The sequence below is a fragment of the Pelodiscus sinensis genome, chromosome 1 (genome assembly GCF_052426305.1).
Source record: "Pelodiscus sinensis isolate ZL-2025 chromosome 1, ASM5242630v1, whole genome shotgun sequence".
NCBI classification, from domain to species: Eukaryota; Metazoa; Chordata; order Testudines; family Trionychidae; genus Pelodiscus; species Pelodiscus sinensis.
The window spans coordinates 163,275,231-163,292,493 of record NC_143052.1 but is presented as its reverse complement, the minus strand read 5'-3'; the positions used below and the strand labels follow the sequence as shown (position 1 = coordinate 163,292,493).

The 17,263-nt window shown below is 44.1% G+C and overlaps 1 long non-coding RNA gene across 2 annotated transcripts in view; it reads right to left on the bottom strand.

Annotated features, from left to right (window-relative positions):
* Positions 1-7,629, bottom strand: part of LOC112544759 (uncharacterized) — an 85,910-nt gene extending 78,281 nt beyond the window's left edge. Inside the window, exons 1-3 of one of the 2 annotated variants that reach the window (XR_012897608.2) lie at positions 7,149-7,615; positions 6,917-7,021; positions 1,538-1,653 (exon numbers count right to left, since the gene is read on the bottom strand). This is a non-coding gene — a long non-coding RNA (uncharacterized LOC112544759). Of the gene's footprint in view, positions 1-1,537; positions 1,654-6,916; positions 7,022-7,148 lie in introns of both variants that reach the window. The other variant, XR_016347813.1, reaches the window with a different exon arrangement.
* Positions 7,630-17,263: the final 9,634 nt, after the last annotated feature.

Below are 17,263 nucleotides of genomic sequence, written 5' to 3'. Positions count from 1 at the left end.
CCCGGTTGGTTCCGCAGCCCCGAGGGGCAGCGCTAGGGGACCTATCCGGCAGCGCCCCCAGCTGCTCTGCCTCCGGCTTCCCGGATTCAGCCGCTGGTCAGTTTTAGCAGCGGCTGAATAGGGGAAGCTGGGGGCAGAGCAGCTCCAATGGTCCTGCTGCCCGGAGCACTTCCGGGTTCCTGATGGTGCTGGACCATCAGGAGTGCCGGACTGTCAGATGCCAGACCATCGGAGTTTTACTGTAGTTCTAAAACAGATTCAAAATGATCAAAGGATCTGCCATCCCCTTTTTCACCCATGCTAAGCAATATCAGCACCCTTTCCATAGTAATTGCTAATTTCTCTATCCATAGTGGCACGTTACTGATTTTGCATTATTTTCTCAGTTTGCTGGTGTTTAGGAGTAAGTGTGTGAGCCTCACTTCTGGCTGAGTGGCAGCAGTATATCACAGGTTATATTTCATTAGTTTCATTGCCCCTTGTGAAACTTTCACTTCCCTCCAACTGCTTTACATTTCAGGTCTATAACTTACCACTAAATGTAAGCAAACTGTCTTAGCAACACCACTATGCCATAGTACACAAGAACACATTAATCAACATAATATTTTATGGTACTACTGTATTTGCACATTCACTGAATAACCAGCTAGAATCAAAGAGCTTGATTTTTTTTAGTTCTTTCATCTTCACTTGCATGACATATAAATCTCTCTTAAGAGCTATATACACAATATGCACCATAGTAAAATGCAGTCACAACTCGCATTTGTTCTTCATCTGGATCTTAGAGAGACAAGATCTGATTTATATCAATATCTCCATGTACGTGAGGTAAGCAAATTATGCATAAGGTCATTTATTCAAGCCCACAAAGATGACCTCCCTGCTTTCTAATCATTCCAAATAAAAATAGCAATGAATGGCCAAATTCTGCCTCTCTTACTCATGCTCAGTAACATTTTATTTCTCAAATAGTTCCACTAAAAGCAATGATATTCACAGAGTAAAATACCCACGCAAAATACTACTCATTGCAAGAGTATCAGAATCACATATAAGTATAGGCTGAATCTCTAAAATCCAGGACTCTTCGGGCCTGCGACATCCATGGTCTGGTAGGACCACAAATATTGTTGGACTAGAGAGCCCCAGCTGGCCAGGTTCAGAAGAACAGCCTGGGTTAGGCTGGTGGCGGGGAGCCCAGCCCCAGCAGGGCCAGCATGGGGGAGAGCACAATTCTGACCAGGGCTGGTGGCAAGGAGCGCAGCCTCAACTGGGACTGGCAAGGTGCAGGACTAGGAGCACAGTCCCAGCCAGGGCTGGCGACGGGAGTACAGCCCCAGCTGAAACTCAAGTCAGCTCAGCAGGCAGTCCAGGCTGGTACCATGGGAGTGGGGGTGCAGTCCCACCTGGGCAGGAGGCAATGGGGCTGGTCCCTGTCTGGGATTGGTGCAGTGGGGAGATGCAGCCTAGGCCAGGCCTGGCACAGTGGAGGGCTGGAAGCAGTGGTAGGCAGCAGGGAGAGCAGCCTCACCTGGAAGCAGAGCAGACAGTCAGGTATGGAGCCTTGACCTCCCCTCGTCGAGCGAACTCCATTGTTTGGGACTCCTCAGGTCCTGAGAGTGCTGGTCAAGGGAGGTCCAACCTGTACTGTAATTTGGACCACCGTTTTCAAACCTACTTTCTCAAGCATAGACATCCAAATCAGCAGCTTGATTTTCTGAGGTACAGTCTCAGTTCACAAGTTAGGACTATTTTATATTATAATGTGACTCTCGGGTAATCTGCAGCATTTGTGGTCATTAACCATATGCTTTGAGCCTCTCTGTAGGATAAGTTCAGACTGTGGGTGTCTTTAAATGGCATATTTGTTTGAAAGGTTGAGACTGTTTGAAAAAGATTGTGCTAGTTCTAGAAAGAGATGTTGGAACTTCAAGGATCCTATTCAATACCTATTGCAATGAATGCAGGTCTTCATGCTGATGTCAGTAGGCACTGGATCAGGTACTAAGTGTGCCCACTGAATCTGGATGTAGCACATTCTCGTCACCTTGAAAATGGACAATGTTTTTAGAAGGTGTGAAACTGCTAATTGTTCCTGGTCTGTAATAGAAAATTTAAGTTAAAAGTAACACCACTTCTTTCTCTGTAGCCCCTCAGATTATCAAAATATTCCAGGGTGAACCTACTAGAATCTGAATAAATGTACAATACCTCTCCCACAGGGAGCCCTATGGAGACAGAAAGATTTATATACAGGATTAAGTTTTCAATATGCAAAACACCCTCCTTGCAGGTCTAAAAGGTTCAATCAATTCTTATAAAGTGAACAAGTTAAAAGTATTTAAACATGAAAGTGTATCACGGTGCTTGGAGAAAAACACTTTAATGTTGATAATACGAGAATCTCAGCAGTCAAGAGAGTAATTCCCAAAGCTGTGCATGAAGCAGGTAAGACTCATGCCCTTGAACCTGTGGCTCAGTGGGAATGTGTGATGTAGAAAATCACTGGGCTTTCATCTTTGGAGCTCTGGTTTATACCTGACTTAAGGCATTAATTAAAAGTGTCTTGGGTATCGGTTTTTCTCGTAATTAAGCCTGCACATATATATGATGAGTAACCTGAGCTCACAAGCAAAAGGTTTTCTGCTGCACACCACTTGAACAAGCCGGTACTGAGGCAAAGCTGCCTCGTCTGTGAGGTACAGTCAGTGAAAAAGCAATAGTAAGTCTGGTAATCGATAAGAGAGCTCACATTAGTATTAATCATGAGAGGCAGGTCAAAACTAGAAAACAAGAATTCCATCTTTCAAAAGATGGTGAGGTTAGGAAGCTATGATTTTTTGCATCCTAATTAAAACCAGGCCTTTTGACATTTTGTGGGAGAAAAATCACACACACACAGACCCATCTTAGAATAGCCAATGGCTCAATAGTTAGGCACCCATGTGGGCTGTATAAGACTTAGCACCCACGGAGTTGGCACCTATAGAACTATGGGGCGGCTGCAAAATTAAACCTGCACATGGGGAGAAATTAGTGGGTGCAGAGTACCCACCGGTGTCAAGCTGCACCAAGCTGCTTTCTGTCCCATCTGCCTACATGTCTTGTGTGCTGGAAGCTCTGTGCTTACCTACTCCTTCCCCTCCCTCCCAGCACTTTCAGAGTGCTGCAAACAGCTGATTTACAGCATTACATTCAAGCTCCAGGAGGGTGGGGAGGAGTGGGGATGGGACATGCTCAGCAGAGGAGACAGAAGAGGTAGGGCAGGGGTGGAGTTAGGGCAGGAAGAAGTGAGGCAGGGTTTTAGGGTGAGGCTGGGACCTAAAGTGGTGGGGGGGAGGGGTGGAAGGTCATACATCCCCGGCAAAATGAGCACCTATGCTCAGTGCCACTCAAAAGTAGAGCTGTTTATCTGAACAATCCTCTCCCATGCTTGGAGGGGTTGAAACAAACTGGAACTGAGATTTAAATCTCTCTCTTTTATTTCTCAGAACAAAACCTCAGACAAAGAGGTGCAAACTTGTGTAAGCTATGACTCTGGTACCTGAATTTTCCTCATACTGCACCTACATGTTTCTAAAAACTTCCCATGCAAACTGCGGGGAGGATGGCTCATTGAAAAAGATATTGAAGGAACAACTACAAATATAGGAGGAGAACCAGAAGAGGGTAGAAACACATCATCTAAGGGAGGACAGGATTTCAAAAAGGAACATACAGGGGCGGACTGACCCGGCGGGATACCGGGAATTTCCCAGTGGGCCGTCCTCCAAAGGGCTGACCAAAGGGCTGGCTGGTGGCTGCTGGAGGAGGTGGGGGATTGTGACAGGGCGCCACAGCCCCACACTTTAAATTCCCCAGTGCTGGCCATGTACGGGGCACATTGGGGCCGAGGGAGCACATGCGCGGTGTGCTCAGACACCACGCAACAGCTGAGAGGGGAGACGCCCGGGCATGGCGTGACGTCATGGCCCAGAGACTTTAAAACTGCCTTGCCCAGCGTTGTACCGCACGGCCCAGCATGTGGTCTGGAGCCCCAGCTGCAGCTGGGGCCAGGGCTGCGGGGACTTCTGGGGTCTGATCACAGACTCCAGCCCCACAAACTAAAAGGCAGAAGGTGGGGGAGGGGAGGAGAAGGGGGAAAAATAGAGGGAAGGGGTGAGAGAGGAAGAGGCTTGTGCTGAGGGGAGGGGGGCAGGTCAGGAGAAGAAAGGGGAAGGCACCAAGGGACAGGGTGGAGGAGAGACAAATGCCAGGGGGTCAAGTGGAGACAATGAGGAGAAGGCAGGAGAGGAGGTGTCAGTGGGAGGGGGGACAGGGTTATGCTGGGAGAAGAGAGGGTAAGGGCATTGGGAGCTTAGAAGCGGGGAAGGGGGAGGTGCTGGGAGAAGGCTTGAAAGAAGGGGTGGGCATGAGGAAGGCAGGGGTGGAGCAAGTCATGTGTGAGGGCACAGAGGCACGAGGGGGTGGGCATTAGGGAAAAAGAGGGCAAAGGGGGCAGGGACAGTGAGGGAAGGGGGAGGCACCAGGAGGGTGCAGGGGTAAGGGAAGGTGCAAGTACCAGGAGATTCTGGGAGTGAAGCAGAAGGGCAGAAACCTGCAGGGGAGGGACCAGCACCAGAGGAGAGAGGCAGGGCAGGTGTGTAGAGGGAGGTGTTAGAAGAGGGGTAGCTCACATGATCAGAGTGGGGCTACTGGAGGAGTGGGCACAGTGGGGAGAGAAGGGCTGGTGGAGGGGGGCAGGATGCAGAAGGGCTGAGGGCAGTAAGAAGGGCAGGAGTCAGGACAGCAGAGGAGTGTGCGGGTGCGGGGGACCAGGGGAGCTGATGAAATAAGGGGAGGAGACAGGGCAGCAGAGGGAAAAGGGAAAGGTTTAGAAGATATTTATTAATAACTTGGGTTTCACAGTGGCACATCCAAACAAGCCACATGAACTCAGTACTGGTGCACAAAAATTCATTCTGCTCATGAGAGGAAACTCTTAGAGGGGACACTTCCCACAGCCTCTCTGCCCCCTAGTTAATGTCACACACATTGTGTTAATGCAATTGCAAGATAGTTGCATGAAGGGGGGTTGGAAGGGACTAAACTAATCCCTATTGGTAGGAGGTTGGTGGGAAAAGTCCTTAGAGAGGGGTCACATGACACCTTTTACTTCTGGTCATGTGTCCATCTTGCCCAGAGAGTGTTACCTCCATAGGCCTGGCTAATGGGAGTCAGGGGCGTGGTTAACAGAGGTCAGGGGTGTGGCTAATGGGGGTCAAAGAGTAAATTTTAAAAAAATTATTTGATGTGAAAAAGTGGGCTGTTCTCAATGCATTTCCTGGGCCTATTATGATTACCAGTCCACCCCTGGGAACATATAAACTGATGCTAGTGCTAAAGCCAGCAGCAAGGTCAAAGACTGTTAGGATGAAGTCAAGGTTCTAACATTTGGCTCCTGCTTAGTGAATTACATTAAATGGAGAAAGTTTGGCAAATGTATTTGTTAAAGTTTAACAAAGCATTCACTAATAAAACCCAAAGTTTAAGTATTCAGGTTGCTGTTCTGAATCTGGCCATACTGCCAATTATTATCTTCTAGTGCTATATAGACATAGTTTGATTATTAAAGTTTGTGACAGCTCCTAGTGATGGTAAAAGGCTAAGAAAACTCCAAAGATAGCATGAATGCTCTTGTTACAAAAAATAGTGTGCGCCAGCAAAAATATGTTTACATTTGTGTAACAGGCTTGTTGAGTTGTGGGAATTAAATATTTCATATATAATGCTTATGGTGTAAAGCAAAATAGGGTTTTTCCATGTTAATAATTTAACATGTAATTAAACTGGGTCAAGACCAAGTATTTAGGTAACCAAAACATTTATTAATGTCTCTGGGACACTCTTTCAATTCACTAGTATCTATCTTCTTTAAAAAAAGAAAAAAAAAGAACTCACAACAACAAGCTTCTGATATTGCTTGTGCCTATCTTAGTCCAGCAATGGTTAATTTGCCCTGGAACTGCCACTCCTGTGATGAAGAATATCAGTGTATGCGCAACAAAGTTCAGATGTTAAAAGTTGCTGATCAGTGTCAATTATATTGTTTATATCACAATTGAAGCATTGCACCCACATGCTCTGATGGTGTAAATGGGTAGAGTGAATAGAGTTATGCCTACTCCATTTTGACCTATATCTTTGTTTAGAAATCATCCTTGATTAGTAGTCAAATTTTTATACACAATTTCCCTGTGCCATCCCTTTAACACATTTTCGTGTACCAATGCCAGACAGAAGAAACTGCTGCTAAATAAAGACTAAAAATTCTTCAGTGATAGGAATTTTCATACCTGACTGTAACTGTTGGATTATTATGATAATAAGAGTGTAAAACAACTTCCATGCTTAATGAGCACAGACAAATGCATTATAAAAGCATCTGCTTATAATTCTCAAGCATCTGGCTTCCCAGTAAGCAGCAGTTCAGCAATTACTAGCATGCACTAGAAGTCTCCCTGATCCTATTCATACTGAAACATGCTAGTCCACATTGCAGGTGCATGATATGTAGTATTTCTGGAGGGAAGAAGTGATCACCTGGAACTGGTCAGAAAATCCAACAGCAATTTCATGACAAAGACTTATTTTTGTTTTAAAGTATCCCAAATGGAGCCACTCACTGCTGTCCCATTCCCCCACCCTTGTGTTGTTTTTAACCATTCTTCCTTGACCTCAAGCTTCCAGAAGAAAAACTTAAATGTGAATCTCAAAAGCTCAGTAACAAGAAGACAACTAAAAAGGACCTCAACAATTTTTTTTAAAACCTCATGATTTAAAAACTGATTTCCACTTGACTCATGACTTTTGAATACTTGGGGTTAGCAACATACTATTTCCAAGTTCCACCCATATGTCTCTGACCTACCTTAGTCAGGATCTGGTGCTCAGATTCAGATTCCTTCTCACTGCTGCACAGACATGCTCTGGATCCCACACTTCAACAAGCTTACTGTAGAAACAAGGCACCCTGCTAATGGAAGGAAAGAAAGGAACATTTTACATTGTCACAGTCTATAAAAGGTTTCTGTCTTTAAAGGAAGAGAGACCAGTTCTACTTCCTACTGTTAAAGCACAAAGACTCAATGAACTTGCAATACCTTTAGAACACTTTAACAGGATTGGGCCTGGGAGGCTTTTATTGCTTCTGTCCAGAACAAATGTGCTATTGAAAACTGCCTAGTCCTACTCTGCCTTCTAATTTGCTTTGAATGAAACTGGCAATCTGAGGCCCAGCCACTGCCCTTAACTTTCTTCCTTTTTCAGAAAGAACCCTAGTCTCTGCTCAGATCAATTGAAGTTTAATTAGCACAAGGTAGGCCTGACAGCTGGGAAAGCAGAACTTGTCTTTAAAAGGAGCTGCATCTGGAAGAAGCCACTAATTCCTTATTTGCATAGAAAGCTAAATCAGTGAGAAGAATCTATAAGTACTCTTTGTACACAGTAGGTTGCAGAACTGTTACCAGCAAGTCAGACTTTTGTACCAGTTGCAGATTGGCTACCCAGCTTGCTTCCCAGAGAGACACACCAGCTCTTGCTAGTTTATGCAAAGTAAGAGAAGGCACCACTCAGTGGTTGAACTGTAAAATACAATTTAACATTTCAATACAGAGCCTATGGCAGATACAGCTGTGATTCCATTTTCCACACACTGGCTATTTAAATGTAAAAAGCCAGCCAATGAACTGGATAGCTCAGGGATTCAGACACTATTCAAGAATGAGGGAGACAATGAGTGTTTTCTCTCTAGCAGACATTTGATGTTCCTTGTATCTTTTCCCTTAATCTACAATTCAAACTCATCCAAGCCTGAAGACAGCCATCTTACTCTTGCACATGGAAATTAAAAAAGGAAGCATATTTAATTGAAAAGAGAACTAGTAAAAACATGTAATTTTCTCATTAGAAAAAAGAAATTTACATTGAAATTTTAAAATTTCAAGATGTCACCAAAACACCAGTAATTTCAATCAGCTGGTCAGAAAATAAAAAGCAACAAATATCACAGCAGTTTAATCAAAGGTCTTCTTGATATTGTCACCAAAATGGCAACCAGTTTTATTCAAATACTAGCATGAAAGTAGGAGATGTTTATAGACGGGATTGAAGTGCTGGAAGGGTTTTTCTACTGTCCCAGTGTTTTAAAAATGGTTGGTTAATTGTGCGAATGGTGGAGTTACCCTTCTGATGGGGATCCCCACCGAGCCATATGAGCAAAGTAGAGATTTTAATCGCTGTGTCACATCTTGACAGCATATGATTATGGATATTCAGAAGGAACAATGTCCTATGAAGTCAATTCAATTTTTTAAAATGGAAATGGACAAAAAAAATCCCAGCCCATAGATGATTGATCTATTTTCCCATATTCGTTTCTTGTATTTTAAGTGCTACTATGAAGCTGTAGCAAGTCAACATTCACAGAAGATTTCACCTAGGGAGTTCTTTCAAAACAACACAGCCCCTCCCCTGGGGCTCCTTTTACCTCTACATTTTTCCAAAGAATCCAGATACTCCCTTGCAAATAGGTAATAAAATTTAACCCCAGACAACCTTATGTTACATACATATTACCCTCTACTTACCTGCAGAGAAGGAAGCTGCTTAAATAACCCCACCCTCTTCCCAGCATGCCTTGCCTGACTACAATGTCCAGCATTCTTTCTGCTCTAAGGCAAAACAGCACACCCACCCAGCCTACAGTTTGGGGTTCCAGTCACAGGCTCTCAACAACAGCTGGATTTTGCTTTCCAAACCTTTTATACTGCCTTTTCCAGATAGCTTCCTGTCTTTCAGCAGCTGCCTTTCTTTTCCTACAGCCTTTCTTGATTGGAAAGTCCCTGAATTGAGGTAGTAGGCCATAAGGGCTTACTTTGCATCCCCCAACATACTTACAAAATTCAGTGCAATATCTGTTTAATCCTCTACTTGAATCTACTGTGAGCAGGGGCTGGTCCAGAGGAAGTGAATAAGTTCAGGTCAACAATGAATCTAAGGGGAAAATGGTTGTTGTCTCATAGCTGTTTGGTAGCTTATGTGAAACAAGGTTAGATGTCTTAGTTCTACTTCCCCATGAACAGGTGTCATATCACAAAATCCACCACAAGTATAGTTACTTGGTTCTTTTGTTGGCAATCTAATCATAGAGATTGAAGAGATATGAAGAATGAATTATCCTCTGATGCCCAGACATCATCCCTCCAGATCAGTACAGGCAGTCCCCGACTTACGCGGATCCGACTTATGTCGGATCCGCACTTACGAATGGGGCTTTTCTCGCCCTGGAGCTCATGGGCGGCGAGTCGCCACCCGTGTCCTCCGGGGCGAGAAAAGCTTCTCCCGGTCTCCCTGGTCTGCTGGGGTGGTCCAGCGGCTTTGCTGGACCCCCCCAGCAGACCAGGGGGACAGGAGCAAAGCCTTGGAGCATGCCCGCAGCGGGACAGCCCAGGCGCGCCTGGGCTGTCCCACTGCGGGCGTGCTCCAAGGCTTTGCTCCCCGTCTCCCTGCAGACCAGGGAGACGGAGAGCAAAGCCGCTGAGCACACCCGCAGGGGACAGCCCAAGCACGCCCGGGCTGTCCCGCTGCGGGCGTGCTCAGCGGCTTTGCTCCTTGTCTCCCTGGTCTGCAGGGAGACAGGGAGCAAAGCCTTGGAGCACACCCGCAGTGGGACAGCCCAGGCGCGCTTGGGCTGTCCCGCTGCGGGCGTGCTCCAAGGCTTTGCTTCTGCCCCCCGGTCTGCTGGGGGGTGCAGCTAGTGCCCCCCCTCAGCAGACCAGGGTTTTCTTGCCTACCCCTGGGGTAGAGCAGCTGGGGGCTGCCGGGTTGGTCCCGCAGCGCCACTCCGGACCAAGTCAGCAGCACCCCAGCTGCTCTGCCCCAGGCTTCCTGGAATCAGCCGCTGATCAGTTTCAGCAGCAGGTGACTTGGGGACGCCTGGGTTTCTTTAGTTGAATCTGTATGTAAGTCAGAACTGGTGTCCAGATTCAGCCGCGGTTGAAACTGATCAGTTTCAGCAGCGGCTGACTCCAGTTCCAACTTATATACAGATTCAACTTAAGAACAAACCTACAGTCCCTATCTTGTACGTAACCCGGGGACTTCCTGTACTGCGGCAAATAGGGAAAATAGCACTGCCTGTGGAATGCCTGCTTAGTGTATAAACAGAGTAGGGCTGTCAAGCCAGCACCTGCCATGAGCTCTAAATACAATAGAACTCCCAGTGAAGTCAATGGGAGTATTACTTCTAACTTTAATGGGGTTGGATCAAGCCTTAGGACAAGAGGGAGGGAAAGGCAGTGTTCCTTTAAAACGCAGGATGTAAAGATTCAGTCCTCCATCATATTCGGCTGTATTTTTTTCCAAGAGTTTAACAGGAATAAATATTTATGTAGGTGCTACACAATTATGCCTTGGGGAAATGTTTGATGAATTACAATAAACTGCATTCCAGGCAAATTATAATTATTGCCCAGGAGAGCAAACACCAAGAAATTGTTTCCTCTGTCATTTCTGGGAATCGGGAGAGTACTATGCACCTGACTGGGGGGGGGGGGGGGAGGGGGACATAAACCAGAGGCGTTACAGATTCATACCAACATTTTGAGACTTTACAGTTTGGTGCAGAAGTCAGCTAGGAGCTGGGAAAGCAGGACTCTATGGCTTAGTAATTATGGCTACCTGCCATACAGGAAACATGGGATTGGAAGCTCTCTACAGGTTCAAAATCTCAGACCTAGATCTTGGATATTAAGAGCCTAAGTATCTTTGTAGAGCTGAGCCTTACTTTAGATACACACCAATCTAAAAGAGCAGATTTTGCCTTCTTGTACCACTTGTGAGGCTGGAGCCAAGAGCACTTGTGAGGTTGGACCCAAGAACAGCACAATACTGCCAAACCCAGGGGTTCCAAAATTATGAGTCAAGCTACAAAAATCCTGAGACATAAAAAATTATGAGAGATATCAATAATAAATATGAGTGTATTTAGTTTGCTTTATGCTATAGAGATCATTTAAAGTTCTCATTTGCAAGATCTTCTCTGTAACCAGAAGTGCTACAAACTTACTTTTGTACCAGTCACAACTGAGATTCTCAGGTAATATCCTGATTCCAGCTGTTGGAGTATGAGGAGAATATCAAATGTCATGAGACTTTAGCAGGGCTGCAGTGATGTATTTCAAACAGAAGAGAGATGGAGCTGGATGGTTCACCAGAACACTTACAGTGATGCAGTAGTGACATTGGGCTTGATTCTGAATTCACTTACAGGCTCTGTCTAAATTACATCCCTCTTTCGAAAGGGGGATGTAAATTAGACAGATCGAAATTGCAAATGAACCCGGGATATGAATTTCCCACACTTCATTTGCATAATGGCAACTGCGCATTCTTTCAAAAATGGTTATTTCAAAAGTGAAACCGCCATCTGGACGCAGTTCTTTCGGGAAAAAAACCCTTTTTAGAAAGATCCTGTACTCCTTATTTTTTGTACAAGAGTACAGGATCTTTTGAAAAAGGGTTTTTTTTTCTGAAAGAACCGTGTCTAGACTGCAGTTTCACTTTAGAAATACCTGTTTTCGAAAGAATGCATGGCTGCCATTATGCAAATGAAGCATGGGAAATTCAAATCTCGGCTTCATTTGCAATTTCGATCTGTCTAATTTACATCCATCTTTCGAAAGCGGGATGTAGTTTAGATATGCCTACACTGATGAAAATCAACAGCAACTCACCCAGACATAATGGGATTTCACCAATGTAAAAGTGATATAAATGCAGACGAAATATCCCTAGCTCAAGAGCCCCACTGTAATTTCTGTTAACTTTCTATTATTTATTTAGCCTCCTTATGAGTATACCCATTTTAGGAATAATGTTTCCCATAATTTAAAGACTCTTCAAGGAAACTGGACTTTGTCCTCAATATTTCCCCCCATAATTATTGGTTCTTTACTAGTGTACAGTGAGCCTGAACCAGATCTCCTTTCTTTGCAGTTTAGTTTTACACAACTGGAATTCCAGTCAGAATCCAAACCAGTATATTTCAGCAATTACATAAGAAAAAGAGTGGCGATCCTGCGCTACAAAACTAAGTTCAAGAGCTGGATTTCCAACACCCGAAAGCTGGGTATGTGTTTAGATTCAGGAATTTTGTTTGTCTTATTATATAGATAGGACAGTCAGACACTGGGCCTCTCTTAGGGCATGTCTACACTAGGAAGAAGATCGACCCTCTGGAGGTCGATCTTTTAGTGTTCAATTTAGTAGGGCTAATATAGACCTATAAATCTAATGCTGAGGGCAGCCCTCACCGGCATCTGGTACTGCTGTTGGCTTCCTTTATTTCTCACAGAACAAGGAGCATGTGCGCCCATCGGACTTCTGCTGTTTGGATACCATCATCACTCAGTTTAAGGTAAGCAAAATGTGTAGCTGGAGTTGCGTACCTTAAACCAACATGACCCCTGTTGCTGTAGTATTTGAGTACCTCATAATCTTTAATGTATTTATCCTCACAACTCCTCTGAAGTAGGGAAGTGTTCGGAGTGCTGCAACTATACAAATGCTGCTGCAAGCTAAATAACAATGACAACTGATAATTTTTCTGCGCTTTTCCAAATATAAGACTGAATTGCCCTCAACTAAAGGGAATTGACTGTTTTTATTCATCATGGGTAATATGATCAAGCAGTTTCCAGCACAGGCAGAGGAATGAAAGATGCCTGGTGCAAATGAACATTTTCTCATGGAGCAGCTGACCTAGTGAATGGGCACCCTTATGGGCTAAGAGACACATTGATATTCCATAAATGACCATGAGGAGTACGTGAAAGCATTTAAAATGGGGACACAGGCTGTGCCTGGGATTATAGCTACAGGTGGGGTGATTAAGCAGTAAGCAATTAGCTGCACATAAACCATGAATCAATTTACTTTGGGGATTAGACTCTAACTGCCACTTGGCAGCATTTGCCCTGTTAATGTTTCACAAACATACAACCCGTAGGTGGATTCATGATGGATTGGTCATTTCTTCATTAAACAAACACGTCCCATTTCCCTGGAAGTTGCTCTCTTCAGCCCTGTGCTGCCAGGGAGAACTATAACGGTTGACCCTTGCAGCAGCACAGAGTGTGCCCCTGAGGTTTCCTTTGCAGGATCAGGGCCTTTAAAATGAAAAAAAATATATAGCAGTAAAATTCAGGTTAGAGCAGAGCAGTGATAAAGTAAAAATTGAAAGTTCCAGAAGGAAGGAAGGGACACGACTGGTATGACCAGCAAGACAGTGTTCCAAAGTAGAGCCAAGCTGTGAAATACATGTGTAGCCATATGGATTCCTGAAAGAAGAACTTATGGAGTGTTTGTTGGATGGTTTCTTCAGGCTCTCATTTCTTTCTCCCTGGTTTAGAAATAAGACACAATTTTATTGAAGTGGAGTGCTGGCTCCAGACAGTTATTCCTAATCTTCAGTGGAGGAGACTAAAGCAATCAGAGTAGTTCAAGCAACATAAAAATGAAAGAGAAGATGAACTAACTGGGTGTTATGGAATAAAAATCAAGTGGTGCACTACTCACATCTTTCCCCCATTTTTTGTGTTTATATATATAAAAATCTTTGATGTATCATTTGTTGCGTTATATGAATTCCAATTTGAGTTACTCACTCTGGCTTTATCATTTATTCAGAGTGAAGGTCAGTTCTGCCTCTACATCCTGCTTATCTATACTCCTTCAGCAGCTTTCAGGACTCATACAGCCTAAGGGAGAATTACTCCAGGGAATGAACAACATAAAGCTAATATAATGGCCAGTTGGGGGTGTGGGTATGGGCTGCAAGCAATAGGTGTGGGTAGGCCAGCACCACAGAACTTTATGGGGGATTCTGGGCTATTGAGCAGCTGAGGTAAGCCTGTAATAAATCAGTTCTACATGATGGCCTTCAGGAGGGTTTGCTCCCATTGATTCATCTGCAATATCATCTTCTAGAGTTGTAGACTCCAATTCAAGTTCAGAAGGTATCTCCGCTGGATTGTCTTCCTGTAGTTGGGCTCAGGTACAAGTGCCATTGCTGATGGCCTTTTGGAACTGGCTGAAGACAATACCTGTGCCTACTACGCTGTGTACCTTGATCCGTCTGTCATCTAAGTTTGTATGCTATCAACAGCCACTGTTGTGTACTATTTGTTCTCATCCAGTTTTTTCAGGAGTGGGACTTCCATTTTCAGCTTTGGATTTCTTTCTCTTTCCCATGAGAGACCAGAGACGTAGGCTTCTCTCAGCTATACATCCATTAAGCACTACCACTTTGGATGAAGATTTCTACCACTGAGTGGTATATTGTTATGATCTGTCAATCCATTAGATGACCTTACCTTCAGGATATATTTAACAAGACCATTAAAACAGAGAGGAGAAAAAGATAAGAACATAAGAACGGCTGTACTGAGTCAGACCAAAGGTCCATCTAGCCCAGTAGCCTGTCTGCCGACAGTGGCCAGCACCAGGTGCCCCAGAGAGGGTGGACCGAAGGCAATGATCAAGCAATTTGTCTCCTGCCATCCTTCTCCAGCCTCTGACAAACAGAGGCCAGGAACACCACTTCTATCCCCTGGCTAATAGCCTTTTATGGACCTAACCTCCATAAAATTATCTAGCTTCTCTTTAAACTCTATTATAGTCCTAGCCTTCACAGCCTCCTCTGGCAAGGAGTTCCACAGGTTGACTACACGCTGTGTGAAGAAGAACTTTCTTTTATTAGTTTTAAACCTGCTACCCATTAATTTCATTTGGTGTCCTCTAGTTGTTCTATTTAGGGAACTAATAAATAACTTTTCTTTATCCTCCCTCTTCAAACCACTCATGATTTTATATACCTCTATCATATCCCCCCTCAGTCTCCTCTTTTCTAAACTGAAAAGTCTCAGTCGCTTTAACCTCTCTTCATATGGGACCCGTTCCAAACCCCTAATCATTTTAGTTGCCCTTTTCTGAACCCTTTCCAAGGCCAAAATATCTTTTTTGGGGTGAGGAGACCACATCTGTACACAGTATTCAAGATGTGGGAGTACCATAGTTTTATACAGGGGCAGTAAGATATTCTGTGTCTTATTTTCTATCCCTTTCTTAATAATTCCTAGCATCCTATTTGCCTTTTTGACCGCCGCTGCACACTGTGTGGAAATTTTCAGAAAACTATCCACGATAACTCCAAGATCTCTTTCCTGATTTGTCATAGCCAAATTAGCACCCATCATATTGTACGTATAGTTGGGGTTATTCTTCCTGATGTGCATTGCTTTACACTTATCCACATAAATTTCATTTGCCAATTTGTTGCCCAATCACTCAGTTTGGTGAGATCTTTTTGGAGTCCCTCACAGTCTGCTTCTGTCTTGACTATCCTAAACAGTTTGGTATCATCTGCAAACTTTACCACCTCACTGCTTACCCCTTTCTCCAGATCATTTATGAATAAGTTGAAAAGGATTAGTCCCAGGACTGACCCTTGGGGGACAGCACGAGTTACCCCTCTCCATTCTAAAAATTTACCATTTATTCCTACCGTGTGTTTCCTGTCTTTTAACCAGTTCGCAATCCAAGAAAGGACCTTCCCTCTTATCCCATGGCCATGTAATTTACACAAGAGCCTTTGGTGAGGAACCTTGTCAAAGGCTTTCTGAAAATCTAACTATACTATATCTATTGGATCCCCTTTGTCTGCATATTTGTTAACCCCTTCAAAGAACTCTAATAGATTAGTAAGACAGGATTTCCCTTTACAGAAACCATGTTGACTTTTGTCCAACAAATTATGTTCTTCTACATGCCTCACAATTTTATTCTTTACTATTGTTTCGACTAATTTGCCCGGTACCGATACTAAGAGAGTGCAGCTGTATTTTACATGTGGAAGAATCCTATGCCATTTAATAGGGATTAAACCTATAGGCTTCCATAGAAATGTAATATGGCTAAATAGAAATGACATAAGCAAATAAGGCCAGAGCCTCAGCTGGTATAAACAACCGTAACTAGTGGCATCAGTAGGGGTATGCTAATTTACACTAGATGTCAATCTGGCCACATAGTTTTATAATCTAATATATTTTTTTTAATAAATCAGTCTATAGAATTCTATTTTCCTATTCCCCTGTTGAATTTTACAGCATGGTGCCCAAAAATCCTCCAAAATATCAGTTCTTGTTGAAGTCCATATGACATTTCTGTATTGGATATCTTTTTTAGACTCGAATGGATAGCCACTGAATTTATTTTCTCCAACTTAAAGACCCCCTCCATTTTGCACTCATGGTGTATTGTAACCACAAAGCCCTCTACTTGCAGCTGTATCTTGTTTTGCAGCCTACACTCTTGCGTTTGGCTTCTAAATGGAGGCACACACAGAAAAAAAACAACAGTACGCAGAGCTATTTAAATAATATATTGTCACATAATGATTAATTTCTGTTTTATTTTCAGCATGAATGTCTGTGGAATAGACCCCATATGGTAAAATAATAGGCTGAAAGATTAGCTGCTACCACCATCTGTTACTCACCCTTGATTTTGCTCCCCTTTTCAAGAACTGATTGCAATTTTGAGATCTTTTACTGAACAAGTCTATTTTCTTTCAAGCTATTACCTAGATGACTTCTGTAATTCTGTATGGACAGGCCTGAAAAAGAATTGCTGAGAGCAGTGAGCTCTCAGAGTGGATTGCCATCATGCTATTTAGCAGAGGGAGTGTCAGTGAATGCAGTGTATTAGGGATATTCTGAGGACCTCTAATTATGATGTATTAAGGATAGTCTCCTCTCACATTGCATTTACATCAATGTAACTTCAGTTACTCCTGAGTCAATGCTTACTGGGGTTACCTTTTGATAGGCTACAGGTAAGGGTCTGACCTCTTTTTCTCTTTTTTGGCCAGTTTATTACTGTTATGGGGCGCAAAGCCAATGCCCCCCCGGGGGCGCGCCGGTCCTGCCCCCAAAAACCCCATCTACCATGTTCCCTATCAACGCCCCACCCCCTCGCCCCGAGTCCAGCAGGGTTGGTCCGTTTAAAGTTGCCCACTCCTGTGTGGTGCTGGGCTGGCGAGGAGAGGTAGGGGGGCTTGGGCCCACCCTCACTCCAAGCCCTGACCCAGGGCCCTAAGCACTGGGGCTCGACGCCCCAGTTCCGGTTGGTGGGGGGGAAGCTCCACCCCGCAACA